The following is a 15,805-nucleotide window of genomic DNA, read 5'->3' as shown; positions in this document are numbered from 1 at the left end:
GGGAGCGCTTTTCTCTATATAAGAGTTTGTCCAGGCTTGTCCTTTGCTACAAAAAGGATTGGGCCACCTTGCTGCACTTTATTTACTTTTGTTACTTGTTGCTCGTTACAAATTATCCTATCACAAAACTATTTGTTACCACTTATTTCAGTACTTGCAGAGAATACCTTGCTGGAAACTGCTTATCATTTCCTTCTACTCCTTGTTGGGTTCGACACTCTTACTTATCGAAAGGACAAAGATAGATCTCCAATACTTGTGGGTCATCATCGGCCTACGGCTTGGTGATTCTTGATGTGTCTTTGGTGCTAGCCTTGCCCCTCTATTTATATGTTGAGCCTTGGGGTCGAAACTTGGACTAAAAGCCTCAACAAATTTGGTTTCACCCGAAAGGCCAGAGTCCTTCTCGGATTCCAAGGCTAGACGCAGGGTTCCCGGCATCTGGACCCAGACACCAGGGACCTTGGTGTCTGGCCCGTGGACTCCGCAAAACTACCTTTTGCGCTTTCCAAAAAACCTTGTGGGCTTTCCCCTTTAGCCCAAACAAAGTGTTCTCGTACCCCAAACATTTCGGGAAACATCCGGAACCCCTTCCGGTGAACTCCGGAACCCTTCCGAAGACCAAACACTATTATCCCTTATATCAATCTTTACCTCCGGACCATTCCGGAGCTCCTTGTCATGTCCGTGATCACATCTGGGATTCCGAACAACATTCGGTTACCAACATACATAACTCATATAGTACTATATCGTCAACGAATGTTTAATCGTGTGGACCCTACGGATTCGAGAACTATGTAGACATGGCCGAGACACTTCTCCGGTCAATAACCAATAGCGGAACTTGGATGCCCATATTGGCTCCTACATAATCTACAAAGATCTTTATCGTTCGAACCTTATGACAACATATGTAATTCCCTTTGTCATCGGTATGTTACTTGCCCAAGATTCGATCGTCGGTATCACCATACCTAGTTCAATCTTATTATTGGCAAGTCTCTTTACTCGTTCCGTAATGCATCATATCGCAACTAACTCATTAGTCACATTGCTTTCAAGGCTTATAGTGATGTGCATTACCGTGAGGGCCCAGAGATACCTCTTCGATACACGGAGTGACAAATCCTAATATCGATCTATGCCAACTAAACAAACACCATCTGAGACACCTATAGAGCATCTTTATAATCACCCAGTAACGTTGTGATGTTTGATAGCACACAAGGTGTTCCTCCGGTATTCGGGAGTTGCATAATCTCATAGTCAGACGAACATGTATAAGTCATGAAGAAAGCAACAGCAATAAAACTAAACGATCATAAATGCTAACCTAATGGATGGGTCTTGTCCATCACATCATTCTCTAATGATGTGATCCTGTTCATCAAATGACAACACATGTCTATGGTCAGGAAACTTAACCATCTTTGATTAACGAGCTAGTCTAGTAGAGGCATACTAGGGACACTTTGTTTGTCTATGTATTCACACATGTACTATGTTCCTGGTTAATACAATTCTAGCATGAATAATAAACATTTATCACGGTATAAGGAAATATAAATAACAAATTTATTATTGCCTCTAGGGCATATTTCCTTCAGTCTCCTACTTGCACTAGAGTCAATGATCTAGATTACATAGTAATGATTCTAACACCCATGGAGTCTTGGTGTTGATCATGTTTTGCTCGTGAGAGAGGCTTAGTCAACGGGTCTGCAACATTCAGATCCGTATGTATCTTGCAAAAATCTATGTCTCCCTCCTTGACTTGATCGCGGATGGAATTGAAGCATATCTTGATGTATTTGGTTCTCTTGTGGAATCTGGATTCCTTTGCCAAGGCAAAATCTCCAGCATTGTCACAAAAGATTTTCATTGGACCCGATGCACTAGGTATGACACCTAGATCGGATATGAACTCCTTCATCCAGACTCCTTCATTTGCTACTTCCGAAGCAGTTATGTAGTCTGCTTCACACGTAGATCCCCCCACGATGCTCTTCTTGGAACCGCACCAACTGGCAACTCGACCATTCAATATAAATACGTATCCAGTGTGTGACTTAGAGTCATCCGGGTTAGTGTCAAAGCTTGCATTGATGTAACCATTTACAACAATCTCTTTGTCACCTCCATAAATGAGAAACATAACCTTAGTCCTTTTCAGGTATTTCAGGATGTTCTTGACCGTTGTCCAGTGATCCACTCCTGGATTACTTTGGTACCTCCCTGCTAAACTAATAGCAAGGCACACATTAGGTCTGGTACACATCATTGCATACATGATAGAACCTATGGCTGAGGCATAGGGAATGACTTTCATTTTCTCTCTATCTTCTGCAGTGGTCGGGCATTGAGTTTGACTCAACTTCACACCTTGTAACACAGGCAAGAACCCTTTCTTTGACTGATCCATTTTGAACTTCTTAAAAACTTCATCAAGGTATGTGCTTTGTGAAAGTACAATTAAGCGTCTTGATCTATCTCTATAGATCTTGATGCCCAATATATAAGTAGCTTCACCGAGGCCTTTCATTGAAAAATTCTTATTCAAGTATCCTTTTATGCTATTCTGAAATTTAGTATCATTTCCGATCAACAATATTTCATCCACGTATAATATCAGTGTAAGTCCATCTAGTGCCCCTTAGTGATTTTGGTGTATTGAAGACTTATAGGTTAAGGGACTGATGCTTTTGTGAGTGTACACAGGTCTATAAGTCTATGAGGAGTTTGATATTTACAGAGAAAGTCGACCCCTAAAAATGAAGTTCTTCGACTGAAGACTTTGGATTTCTGAAGACTTTGAAAGTGAAGAAATTGGTGTGATCCTGAAGACTTGGTATTCATTCGAGGAACATGAAGCATGAAGACCTTTGTTTTGTTTGTTTTATTTTCTCTTTCTTGAGTCATAGGAGACACCGTACTATTAAAGGGGGTCGAGGAAATACTAAGGAAAAAATTCCAAGTGATTCTCAACTCAAATCCTACACCTACCAATCCCTTCGAGTGAAGACACTGGAAATCTCATACAGTTCAGTCAATTCCTTCAGTGACAGAGATGAAGTTCTTCTGGTCTCTGAGGAATTTGTTCTGACTAAGGAGTTAGGAATTCGCCAGTGCAGATTGCCTACATAGTGAGGAACATGATAGCCCTGAGGAATTTGATACTCAAAATTCCAACCGTTGTTGTGCTATGCGCTAGCTGTCCCAAAATATCTACCCACCTAATGGTCATATCATTGAAGGGCATTTATGTCTTATCATGTCGGGCTGCTCCCTAGGCTATAAATAGCCGCCCCCTACAACCACTAGTTGGTTGGCTGCTCCGAGAGAAACTGACACTTGTCATTTGAGAGCATCCCATCCTCCGAGGACTTTGAGTGAAAATCATCAAGTGAGGAAAACCCAAACCGAAACACCTATAAACCCAAAGTGATTGAGCATCACTGAAGAGATTGATCCTGCATGGATCCGACACTTGTTACCTTTAAAGACTGTGCATCTTCTAGACGGTTAGGCATCATGGTCTAGAGCATCCAAGAGGAAATTGTGGATCGCCGAGTGACCGAGTCTGTGAAGGTTTGGAAGTCACCTGAAGACTTACCACGAGTGATTGGGTGAGGTCTGTGTGACCTTAGCTCAAGGGGAATATGGTGAGGACTGAGTGTCCTAAGCTGCGTGTTCAGGACTGGGTGTCTAGGACTGTGTGTCCTCAGGTTTAGATACCTACCCGCCCTAACCAGAAATACAATTGTCACAGTAGTTGGAACTGGTCTACCAAATCATTATCTTCACCAAGCTACCTGGTTCCATTTCCTCAACCCCTCCATTTCCTCATTTCTGTGTTGTGTGCTTGTTCATATTTGTTTGAAGACTTTGACTGAAGACTTTCTCTATTTCCTGGTTTCAATTTCTTCAGTCTGTTTGTCTTTATCCTGTGTTATCCTATATTTACGCTTTCTGTACTATGTGCTTGTTTTCATTTCATCATGAAGACCATGCTCATGCACTGTTATGTTTACTTCTGAGTATTTGTTCCGCTGCAAGTAGTTCTTCACTTAGGAATTTCCTCACCTTGAAATTCCTCAGTGAAGAATTCATAAAAATCGCCTATTCACCCCCCTCTAGTCGATATAACGCACTTTCAATTGGTATCAGAGCAAGGTACTCCCTTGTTCTGTGTGTTTTTTGTTTAACCGCCTGGAGTTTTAGTTATGTCGACCACAAGAATGAAGACTGTGACTTGCCCCATCTTTGACGGTCATGATTATCCCAAGTGGAAATCCATGATGAAGAAGCGCCTCACAGCGATGAACAGCGAACTCTGGACCGTCACTGAGATTGGTCTTACTGACCTATGCAAGATGGCGGAGGCTGATGATATTCGAAAATACACACTTCTCAACCTCACGGCGAAGGACATCATCTGCTCTAGCTTATCACAAAATCAGTTCAGGAACGTTATGCATCTCAGCCATGCGAAACTCATTTGGGACCGACTCTCTGAGGTCTATGAAGGTCATCGATCTCACCATGAACCCTGGTTCAAAGAATTCATGGAATCGCGCAAGGCTATGACTTTCCATCCAGAATCATCATCCTCTGCACCATGCCTTATGGCAAAAGGTGCCAAGGTAACTGATTGCTACTTATCTGAGTCAAGTGATGATGAATCTGGTGATGAATTTGGACTCAATTATGTCAAACTTGCTTCCCTTGCCACTAAAAAACAAAGAGCTTTGGAAAAAGTTCAAAACATGCTAAATGAGAGCGATGATATGTTGGGTGAAGAAATGGATCGTTTCAAAGCTTTGGCTGAAAGTCTTTAGGGACTCCAGTCCAAGTTTGACAATATTCAAGGTCATCATAACACTCTCCTATCAAATCACGAGAAGCTTTCTTATGAATTCCTTCAAAGAAAGCAAGATCTTGAGCAGTTAAGAGTGAGTTATGAAGATCTTCAGAAGGAGCATGATTCATTACTTGCTCAACCGATCAGCGCTACTCAAGATGAATTTATTCCTCCATGTTTGAAGTGCATTGAACGTGAAACTGCTAATTCTTCACCTGAATTCTCAAATGCTTCCATTGTTGCAAATTCTTTAACTATCTCTGCTATCACTAATTCCTCGTATGAGGACATTGCTAGTATCACTGATGATGCAGGGCTAAAGGAATTGTATATGACGGGCATGTACAAAAGCCTCAAAGGGCATCAGGATCTCTCTGACGTGCTTAAAAAGCAGATCCTCAACAGGAACCCTAGAAAAGAGGGTATTGCCTTTGAGAGGAAACTTAATGCTGATGGGACCTACTGGAAACCTGAGCAGTATCCCAAAACCTGATGGGTTGCTACAAAGGGACCTTCAGTGGATCCATCTACTTTACCTGGCTTTACATGTGAATCTTCATATTCTTCTGATGAGTCATTTGACTCCAATTATAAACATTTCAAAAATCAGAATGGTGAAGCATTTGCTAGATATGTTGGCACTAACTGCAGGAACGGTTCTCCTATGAAGAAAATCTGGGTTCCCAAAAGGTGCCTTGAAAATCTTCAGGTAAATGTCATCATGACACCACCTGTGAAGAATAGGAACCCCAGATCAAATTCTTCATATGGATCAAATTCCTCACAAGGATCAAAGTCCTCATATGAACATCATCGTCCTAACCCATCTGTTTAGCAGGGAAGATCTAAGGATTATGGATATGTGCATTATTCTTCAAATCATTATGTTCATAAGTCCTCGAGGAATTTATCTGCTTACTTCTATGCTTACCCTAACCCCTCTTATGTGAAACGAAGTGGATTGGCATGTATGCCACCTTTCTCTTATGGAGCTCGCAGAATGATGAACACTTTGCCACCCCTTCAGATGTGGGTGGTGAAGAAAAATAACTAACCTCTTATGCAGGGTCAGGTCTCCAGACAAACTTAATCGTCTGAAGAATTTGCTGGAGACTTGAATTTTCTTGAAAGGACGCAAGCTAATCATGAAGAAATGAATTTTCATTTGTCATGTCCTCATACTGCTTTATCTATTCTATTGCTTGATGAAATTGATACCATATTCTTCACTGCTGAAGTATATGAGTTCGTAAGTTGCACTAATTCATCTGCAGGATGATCAACCCAAAGCCACTGAGTGGGTCCTCGATAGTGGATGTACAAATCACATGACTGGTGACAGGAGCTTACTGATGGACTCTGCTTTATCTCCATCACATCTGAAGCATATCACCTATGCTGACAAAGGCAAAAGCAAGGTATTGGGTCTAGGTAAGGTTGCAATCTCAAAGGATCAACACATGGACAAAGTCATGTGTATCGAGTCTTAGGGTTCAACCTCATGTCTGTCTCAATGCTTTGTGATCTTGATATGGTTGTTGTAATTGGCAAGTATCATTGTGTTGTGATCATGGAAGCTGACAATTCCAAAGTCTTCAAAGGCTTTAGGAGAGGAGATTTGTATATTGTTGATTTCTCTACAAGATCACAACCTGCTACATGTCTACTTGCAAAAGCTTCAGAAGGTTAGCTATGGCATCAACGACTTGGTCATGCTGGCATGAGGAATCTGCACATGCTCATGAAGAAGAAGCATGTCATTGGCATCGAGGGTGTCAAATTCCTCAAGGACCATTTGTGTGGAGCCTGTGAAGCTGGAAAGATGACCAAGGCTAAGCATCCAGCGAAGACTATCATGACTACTACTCAACCATTTGAATTGCTTCACATGGATCTCTTTGGCCCTACTCACTATGCCACATTTACTAATGCTGCATCCTTATATGGCTTTGTCATTGTTGATGCTTATTCTCGATATACATGGGTGCATATCATCACTTACAAAACTGAAGTGCAGGAAGTCATCAAACAATTTTCCTCGAGGGCTTCAACCAACTTTGGTGTGAAAATCAAGCACATCAGAAGTGATAATGGAACTGAGTTCAAGAACACTGGTCTTGATGACTATCTTGATGAACTTGGTATTACTCATGAGGTATCTTCTCCTTATACTCCTCAGCAAAATGGCGTCATGGAGCGCAAGAACAGGACTCTTGTTGAGATGGCCCGCACTATGCTTGATGAGTACAAGACACCTCCTCGCTTTTGGCCTGAGGCAATTGATACTGCATGCCACATCATCAACAGGGTATATCTTCACAAATTCTTCAAGAAGACTGCATATGAACTCCTGACCGACAAGAAACCCAATGTGAGTTATTTCAAAGTCTTCGGTGCAAAATGTTGGATTAGAGATCCTCATCACAATTCCAAATTTGCACTAAAAGCACATGAAGGTTTTATGCTCGGTTATGGTAAGGACTCGCACACCTACAGATTCTTCAACACCTATCACCACAAGGTTGTTGAAACTGTAGATGTGCGGTTCGATGAGACTAATAGCTCGCAAAGAGAGCACCTACCTCCTGTGACAGATGAAATACCTCCTGAGGAATCTATTAAGTTCAAGGCTACTGAGTATGTCATTCCTACCGAAGAATCTGCTGAAGAAGTCATTCAAGAACATGAAGAACGTCATGCTGATGCACCGGAGGAAAATGGTGCTAAAGAAAATACTGATGAAATTCCTCAACGACAACCCGCTCATCCTCGCGTTGCAAATAAAGTGCAAATTGAGAAAATCATCAGCGACATCAACATTCCAGGGCCTCTCACACACTCAAGAGCTTCACATTTATCTAACTTTTGTGGGCACTTTGCTTTCGTCTCTATCATAGAGCCCACTAAGGTAGATAAAGCATTTTTGGAGCCTGAGTGGATTCAAGCTATGTAAGAGGAATTACATCAATTCGAGCTCAACAATGTCTGGGAACTGGTCAAATGTCCAGATCCTCGCAAGCACAACTTCATCGGCACAAAGTGGATCTACCGCAACAAGCAAGATGAAAATGGCCTTGTGGTGAGGAATAAGGCACGGCTTGTAGCTCAAGGCTACACACAGGTTGAAGGAATTGATTTCGATGAAACGTTTGCACCTGTTGCTAGACTTGAAGCTATTCACATATTACTTGCTTATGCTAACCATCATGATATCATATTATATCAAATGGATGTGAAAAGTGCATTCCTCAATGGTAAGCTTGAGGAAGAAGTATATGTTGCTCAGCCCCCAGGTTTTGAAGATCCAAAGCATCCTGACAAAGTCTTTAGACTCAATAAGGCCCTCTATGGCCTCAAGCAGGCCCCACGGGCGTGGTATGATACTTTGAAGGAATTCCTCATGAAGAAAGGCTTCAAACCCGGTTCACTTGACCCAAATCTTTTCACTAAATCTTATGATGGTGAACTGTTTTTGTGCCAAATTTATGTTGATGATATCATTTTTGGCTGTACTGACCAACGTTACAATGATGAATTTTCCTATATGATGAGTGAAGAAAATCAAATGTCTATGATGGGAGAATTGAAATTCTTCTTAGGTCTTCAGATTCGTCAACAGCGCAATGGCATATTCATATCTCAGGAGAAATACCTCAAGGATGTACTGAGGAAATTCGACATGCAAGATTGCAAAGGAGTCAAAATCCCTATGCCCACAAATGGCCATCTATGCACTGATGAAAATGGTATTGACTTCGATCAAAAGGTATACCGCTCCATGATTGGTTCTTTATTGTACTTATGTGCATCTAGGCCAGATATTATGCTTAGTGTTTGCATGTGTGCCTGATTTCAAGCTACACCGAAGGAATCACACCACAAGGCTGTGAAGCACATTCTTTGATATCTAGCTCACACACCAACACTTGGATTATGGTATCCCAAGGGCTCGGGTTTTGATCTCATTGGATATTCAGACTCTGACTATGGTGGTGATCGTGTGGACTGCAAGTCAACATCTGGCACATGCCATTTCCTCGGACGATCCTTGGTTTGTTGGTCCTCGAAGAAACAGAACTGTGTATCACTGTCTACTGCTGAAGCTGAGTACATAGCTGCTGGTTCTTGCTGTGCTCAACTGCTATGGATGAACCAAACTCTCAAGGACTACGGCATCAACATGAAGAATGTGCCACTCTAATGTGACAATGAGAGTGCCATCAAGATTGCTCATAACCTAGTTCAGCACTCAAAGACAAAGCACATTCAGATTCGTCATCATTTTCTTCGTGATCATGTGTTGAAGGACGGCATCTCTATTGAGCATGTGAAGACTGAAGAACAGCTAGCCGATATCTTCACTATGCCCTTGGATGAGAAGAGATTTAGCAAGCTGTGGGGTGAGCTAAATATCCTAGAATCTTCGAATGTGCTTTGAAAAGGACTCTCATCCTAACACTTATGCAAAATTGATGACTTAGATGTGCAACACATGAAGAAACGTTTTTCTTCAATCAATGAAGAATAACACTCTAAGTGTGAATAAATTAACTAAGAATTTGATTCTCAGAACCCTACGACAATTGTACGCGGTGTCTGAAATCATCATTCTTATACGGTGGGTCACACCACCACCAAAAGTTGAAAATCTTCAATTTGAGTTTTTCCTCAGCTTTGAAATTCCTCTGTTGTTTTTCAACTTGCATTGTCTTCTACATTTCCGTCATTTTCTTCATTGGCTTTATATATATATATATATATATGAGTTTATGTCCTCTACAGCATTCACTTATTGTTGTTTCTTCAAGTTGCTTGTTCTGCTAAGTGAATGGGTGATACGTCTCCGTCGTATCTATAATTTTTTATTGTTCCATGACAATATTCTACAACTTTCATATACTTTTTGCAACTTTTTATATACTACTTTTAGGACTAACATATTGATCCAGTGCCCAGTGCCAGTTCCTGTTTGTTGCATGTTTTTTGTTTCGCAGAATATCCATATCAAATGGAGTCCAAACAGAATAAAAATTGACGGAGATTTTTTTGGAATATATATGATTTTTGGGAAGAAAAATCTACGCGAGACGATGCTCGAGGGGCCCACGAGGTAGGGGGCGCGCCCCTGACCCTCGTGGCCACCCCGTAAGGCGGTTGGTGCCCTTCTTTCGCCGCAAGAAAGCTAATTTCTGGATAGATATCGTGTTAAAATTTCAGCCATATCGGAGTTACGGATCTCCGGGAATATAAGAAACGGTGAAAGGGAAGAATCTGAGAACGCAGAAACAGAGAGAGAGAGAGAGAGAGCGAGAGAGAGAGAGAGAGAGAGAGAGAGATCCAATCTCGGAGGGGCTCTCGCCCCTCCCGCGCCATGGAGGCCATGGACCCGAGGGGAAACCCTTCTCCCATCTAGGGAGGAGGTCAAGGAAGAAGAAGGAGCGGGGCTCTCTCCCCCTCGCTTCCGGTGGCACCGGAGTGCCACCGGGGGCCATCATCATCACCACGATCTACACCAACACCTCCGCCATCTTCACCAATATGTCCATCACCTTCGCCACTCTATCTCAACCGGTCCACTCTCCCGCAACCCGTTGTACCCTCTACTTGAACATGGTGCTTTATGCTTCATATTATTATCCAATGATGTGTAGCCATCCTATGATGTCTGAGTAGATTTTCGTTGTCCTATCGGTGGTTGATGAATTGCTATGATTGATTTAATTTGCTTGTGGTTATGTTGCTGTCCTTTGGTGCCCATCATATGATTGCGCGCGTGGATCACACCATAGGGTTAATTGTATGTTGATAGGACTATGTATTGGAGGGCAATAGTGACAGAAGCTTCAACCTAGCATAGAAATTGATGCATACGGGATTGAAGGGGGACCAATATATCTTAATGCAATGGTTGGGTTTTACCTTAATGAACATTAGTAGTTGCGGATGCTTGGGGATGCTGACGCTCATGTATTGCGTGAAAGTTGAAAAGGTTTGAGAACATCAAAAGTATGAAACAATTTCTTGGCTTGTCATCGGGGTTGTGCATGATGTGAATATTTTGTGTGGTGAAGATGGAGCATAGCCAGACTATATGATTTTGTAGGGATAACTTTCTTTGGCCATGTTATTTTGGAAAGACATGATTGCTTTATTAGTAGGCTTCAAGTATTATTGTTTTTATGTCAAACGATAGACTATTGCTTTGAATCACTCATATCTTAATATCCATGCCATGATTAGATTACATGATCAAGATTATTCTAGGTAGCATTCCACATCAAAAATTATCTTTTTTATCATTTACCTACTCGAGGACGAGTAGGAATTAAGCTTGGGGATGCTGATACATCTCCGTCGTATCTATAATTTTTGATTGTTCCATGCCAATATTCTACAACTTTCATATAATTTTGGCAACTTTTTATACTATTTTTGGGACTAACATATTGATCCAGTGCCCAGTGCTAGTTCCTGTTTGTTGCATGTTTTTTGTTTCGCAGAATATCCATATCAAACGGAGTCCAAACGGAATAAAAATTGACGGAGATTTTTTTGGAATATATATGATTTTTGGGAAGAAAAATCCACGCGAGATGATGCTCGAGGGGCCCACGAGGTAGGGGGCGCGCCCCAGGGAGGCAGGCCCGCCCCTGACCCTCGTGGCCACCCCGTAAGGCGGTTGGTGCCCTTCTTTCTCCGCAAGAAAGCTAATTTCCGGATAGAGATCGTGTTAAAATTTCAGCCCAATCGGAGTTATGGATCTCCGGGAATATAAGAAACGGTGAAAGGGAAGAATCTGAGAACGCAGAAACAGAGAGAGACAGATAGACAGATCCAATCTCGGAGGGGCTATGGAGGCCATGGACCAGAGGGGAAACCCTTCTCCCATCTAGGGAGGAGGTCAAGGAAGAAGAAGGAAGGGGGCTCTCTCCCCCTCGCTTCTGGTGGCACCGGACTGCCACCGGGGGCCATCATCATCACCACGATCTACACCAACACCTCCGCCATCTTCACCAACATCTCCATCACCTTCCCCCCTCTATCTACAGAGGTCCACTCCCCCGCAACCTGCAGTACCCTCTACTTGAACATGGTGCTTTATGCTTCATATTATTATCCAATGATGTGTAGCCATCCTATGATGTCTGAGTAGATTTTCGTTGTCCTATCGGTGGTTGATGAATTGCTATGATTGATTTAATTTGCTTGTGGTTATGTTGCTGTCCTTTGGTGCCCATCATATGATTGCGCGCGTGGATCACACCATAGGGTTAATTGTATGTTGATAGGACTATGTATTGGAGGGCAATAGTGACAGAAGCTTCAACCTAGCATAGAAATTGATGCATACGGGATTGAAGGGGGACCAATATATCTTAATGCTATGGTTGGGTTTTACCTTAATGAACATTAGTAGTTGCGGATGATTGCTAATAGTTCCAATCATAAGTGCATAGAATTCCAAGTCAGGGATGACATGCTAGCAGTGGCCTCTCCCACATAATACTTGCTATTGGTCTAGTAAAGTAGTCAATTGCTTAGGGGCAATTCGGCAACTCCTACCACCACTTTTCCACACTCTCTATATTTACTTTATTGTTTCTTTATCTAAACAGCCCCTACTTTTTATTTACGTACTCTTTATTATCTTGCAAACCTATCCAACAACAGCTACAAAGTACTTCTAGTTTCATACTTGTTCTAGGTAAAGCGAACGTCAAGCGTGCGAAGAGTTGTATCGGTGGTCGATAGAACTTGAGGGAATATTTGTTCTACCTTTAGCTCCTCATTGGGTTCGACACTTTTACTTATCAAAAATTGTTGTGATCCCCTATACTTGTGGGTTATCAAGACCTTTTTCTGGCGCCATTGTCGGGGAGCAATAGCATGGGGTGAATATTCTCGTGTGTGCTTGTTCGTTTTATCACTAAGTAATTTTTATTTGTTGTCCTTAGTTGTTCTCTATCTTTAGTTATGGATTTGGAACATGAAATACCAAAAAATTAGGTGTACTTTGTGCTCATGAAGATGGGGAACCTCCTAAAACCCTCGATGCTGGTTATGTGAAAGATATTATGTACTACTTTAATAATCCTGAGAAAACCACATTTAATAATGTAATGGGAGTAACGTTGGATCAACGTGAATACTTTAGGGATTATCGCTTGACACAGAAAGGGAAACTATTATGGGATCAAATTCATATATTGAAGTGGTATGCTAGACAACTATGCTCGGAATATGATTATACTTGTTGCTCTAGGATGAATTCTCCACACCTCCCCTTTTCATGCAAATTTAATGATAATGAAACCTTGGCTTCTTATGCCAGAGGTATATATGATTACTATGATGTGGAACAAATAGAAGAATTTGTTGCTTTTATGGGTGCTTATGAAATTGAATCTATTTTAAAGAGTTTGATGATTTTGATGATGCTATTTATAGATCTGAAAATTTAGCTATCCTCAAATATTGCTATGAGAATTATAAATACAATTATGAAATTAATTCACTTATTAAGAAAGTCTCCACTGTCCAAGAAGAGACTAATATTTTGCAGCAATCTATGGAAGAAGAAATTGCTGAAACTATGAGCTCATTGGATGAAAAAGACGATGAGGAGAGCGAAGAACAAAAGGAGGAAGAGCGGATTAGCTACCTGTGCCCACCTTCTAATGAGAGTAACTCTTCAACTCATACATTGTTTAATTCTCCTTCGTGCTTACCGAAGAATGATTGCTATGATGATTGTTATGATCCCGTTGATTCTTTTGAAATATCCCTTTTTGATAATGCTTGCTATGCTTGTGGCCAAGATGCCAATATGAATTATGCTTATGGAGATGAACTTGCTATAGTTCCTTATGTTAAACATGAAATTGTTGCTATTGCACCCACGCATGATAGTCCTATTATCTTTTTGAATTCTCCCGACTACACTATATCGGAGAAGTTTGCACTTATTAAGGATTATATTGATGGGTTGCCTTTTAACGTTGCACATGATGCTTTTGATGAATATAATATGCATGTGCTTGCTACTCCAACTTGCAATTATTATGAGAGAGGAACTATATCTCCACCTCTCTATGTCTCCAACACGCTAAAATTGCAAGAAACTGTTTATACTATGCATTGGCCTTTACTATGCGTGCATGAATTGTTCTTTTATGACATTCCGATGCTTAGGAAGAGAGTTAGACTTCGTCATTACATGATATATGTCACTTTGTGCTCACTACTAAATTACAAATCATTGCTAATTAAAATTAGCTTTGATATACCTTGGGATCCGAGTGGATTCATTACTTGAGCACTATATGCCTAGCTTAATGGCTTTAAAGAAATCGCTGCCAGGGAGACAACCCGGAAGTTTTAGAGAGTCATTTATTTCTGTTGAGTGCTTTCATATAGTTTAAAAACAACAAAAATAAAGAGGGGAACCCAAAACTTTTTCTAAAAGAAAAGTGAAAGTGAGAGAGACGAGCATTGTGAAATTGGGGGACGTCCTTGAACTTTGTTCATGCCCATGGAAACTTTGTGAATCTTGATTACAGAAACTTTTCAATAAAAATAATTATCCCCTTGTACAATTACATAGTATTATAAAAATAATGTGCCAAGGTTTGCCATTAGGATGTTTACATTTGCTTGATGGTTTGTACGATGCAGGATAGAAACTTTGGCTGTAGTGCACGATTTGAAATTTTTTGCTGGAATGTCAAATGGTTCTGATTCTTTTTGCATTGTCTTCCTATACAAATTGTTTATTTTTACTAATTTTGGTAAAATTTTGCAAGTAACAGAAGTATGGTGAATGTTCAGATTATTACAGACTGTTCTGTTTTAGACAGATTCTGTTTTTGATGCATAGTTTGCTTGTTTTGATGAAACTATCAATTTATATTAGTGGATTAAGCCATGAAAAAGTTATACTACAGTAGAAACAATGCAAAAACAAAATATGAATTGGTTTGCTACAGTACTTAGAGTAGTGATTTGCTGTATTATACTAACGGATCTTACCGAGTTTTCTGTTGAAGTTTTGTGTGGATGAAGTGTTCGATGATTGAGAAGGTCTCGTTGTGAGAAGAAGGAAGAGAGGCAAGAGCTCAAGCTTTGGGATGACCGAGGCACCCCAAGTAAATATTCAAGGAGACTCAAGCGTCTAAGCTTGGGGATGCTGGGAAGGCATCCCCTCTTTCTTCAACAAGTATTGGTATGTTTTCGGATTCGTTTCGTTCATGCGATATGTGCAATCTTGGAGCGTCTTTTGCATTTAGGTTTTTATTTTTCTTTTTATGCAACATGCTGGTATGAGATAGTCCTTGGTTGATTTATAGAATGCTCATTGCACTTCACTTATATCTTTCGAGTATGGCTTTGTAGAATGCTCTTTTGCTTCACTTATACTTATTAGAGCGTGGGCATATCTTTTGTAGAAAGAATTAAACTCTTTTGCTTCACTTTTATCTATTTAGAGAGATGACAGGAACTGGTCATTCACATGGTTAGTCATAAAATCCTACATAAACTTGTAGATCGCTGAATATGATATGTTTGATTCCTTGCAATAGTTGTGCGATATAAAGATGGTGATATTAGAGTCATGCTAGTGGGTAGTTGTGGATTGTAGAAATACTTGTGTTGAGGTTTGTGATTCCCGTAGCATGCACGTATGGTGAACCGTTATGTAACGAAGTCGGAGCATGATTTATTTATTGATTGTCTTCCTTATGAGTGGCGGTCGGGGACGAGTGATGGTCTTTTCCTACCAATCTATCCCCCTAGGAGCATGCACGTAGTACTTTGTTTCGATGACTAATAGATCTTTGCAATAAGTATGTGAGTTCTTTATGACTAATGTTGAGTCCATGGATTATACGCACTCTCACCCTTCCACCATTGCTAGCCTCTCTAGTATCTCACAACTTTCGC

The sequence above is a fragment of the Triticum aestivum genome, chromosome 5A, assembly GCF_018294505.1.
Source record: "Triticum aestivum cultivar Chinese Spring chromosome 5A, IWGSC CS RefSeq v2.1, whole genome shotgun sequence".
Lineage (NCBI taxonomy): Eukaryota > Viridiplantae > Streptophyta > Magnoliopsida > Poales > Poaceae > Triticum > Triticum aestivum.
The sequence above is the reverse complement of the archived record's forward strand: the minus strand, read 5'-3'. Positions refer to the sequence as shown.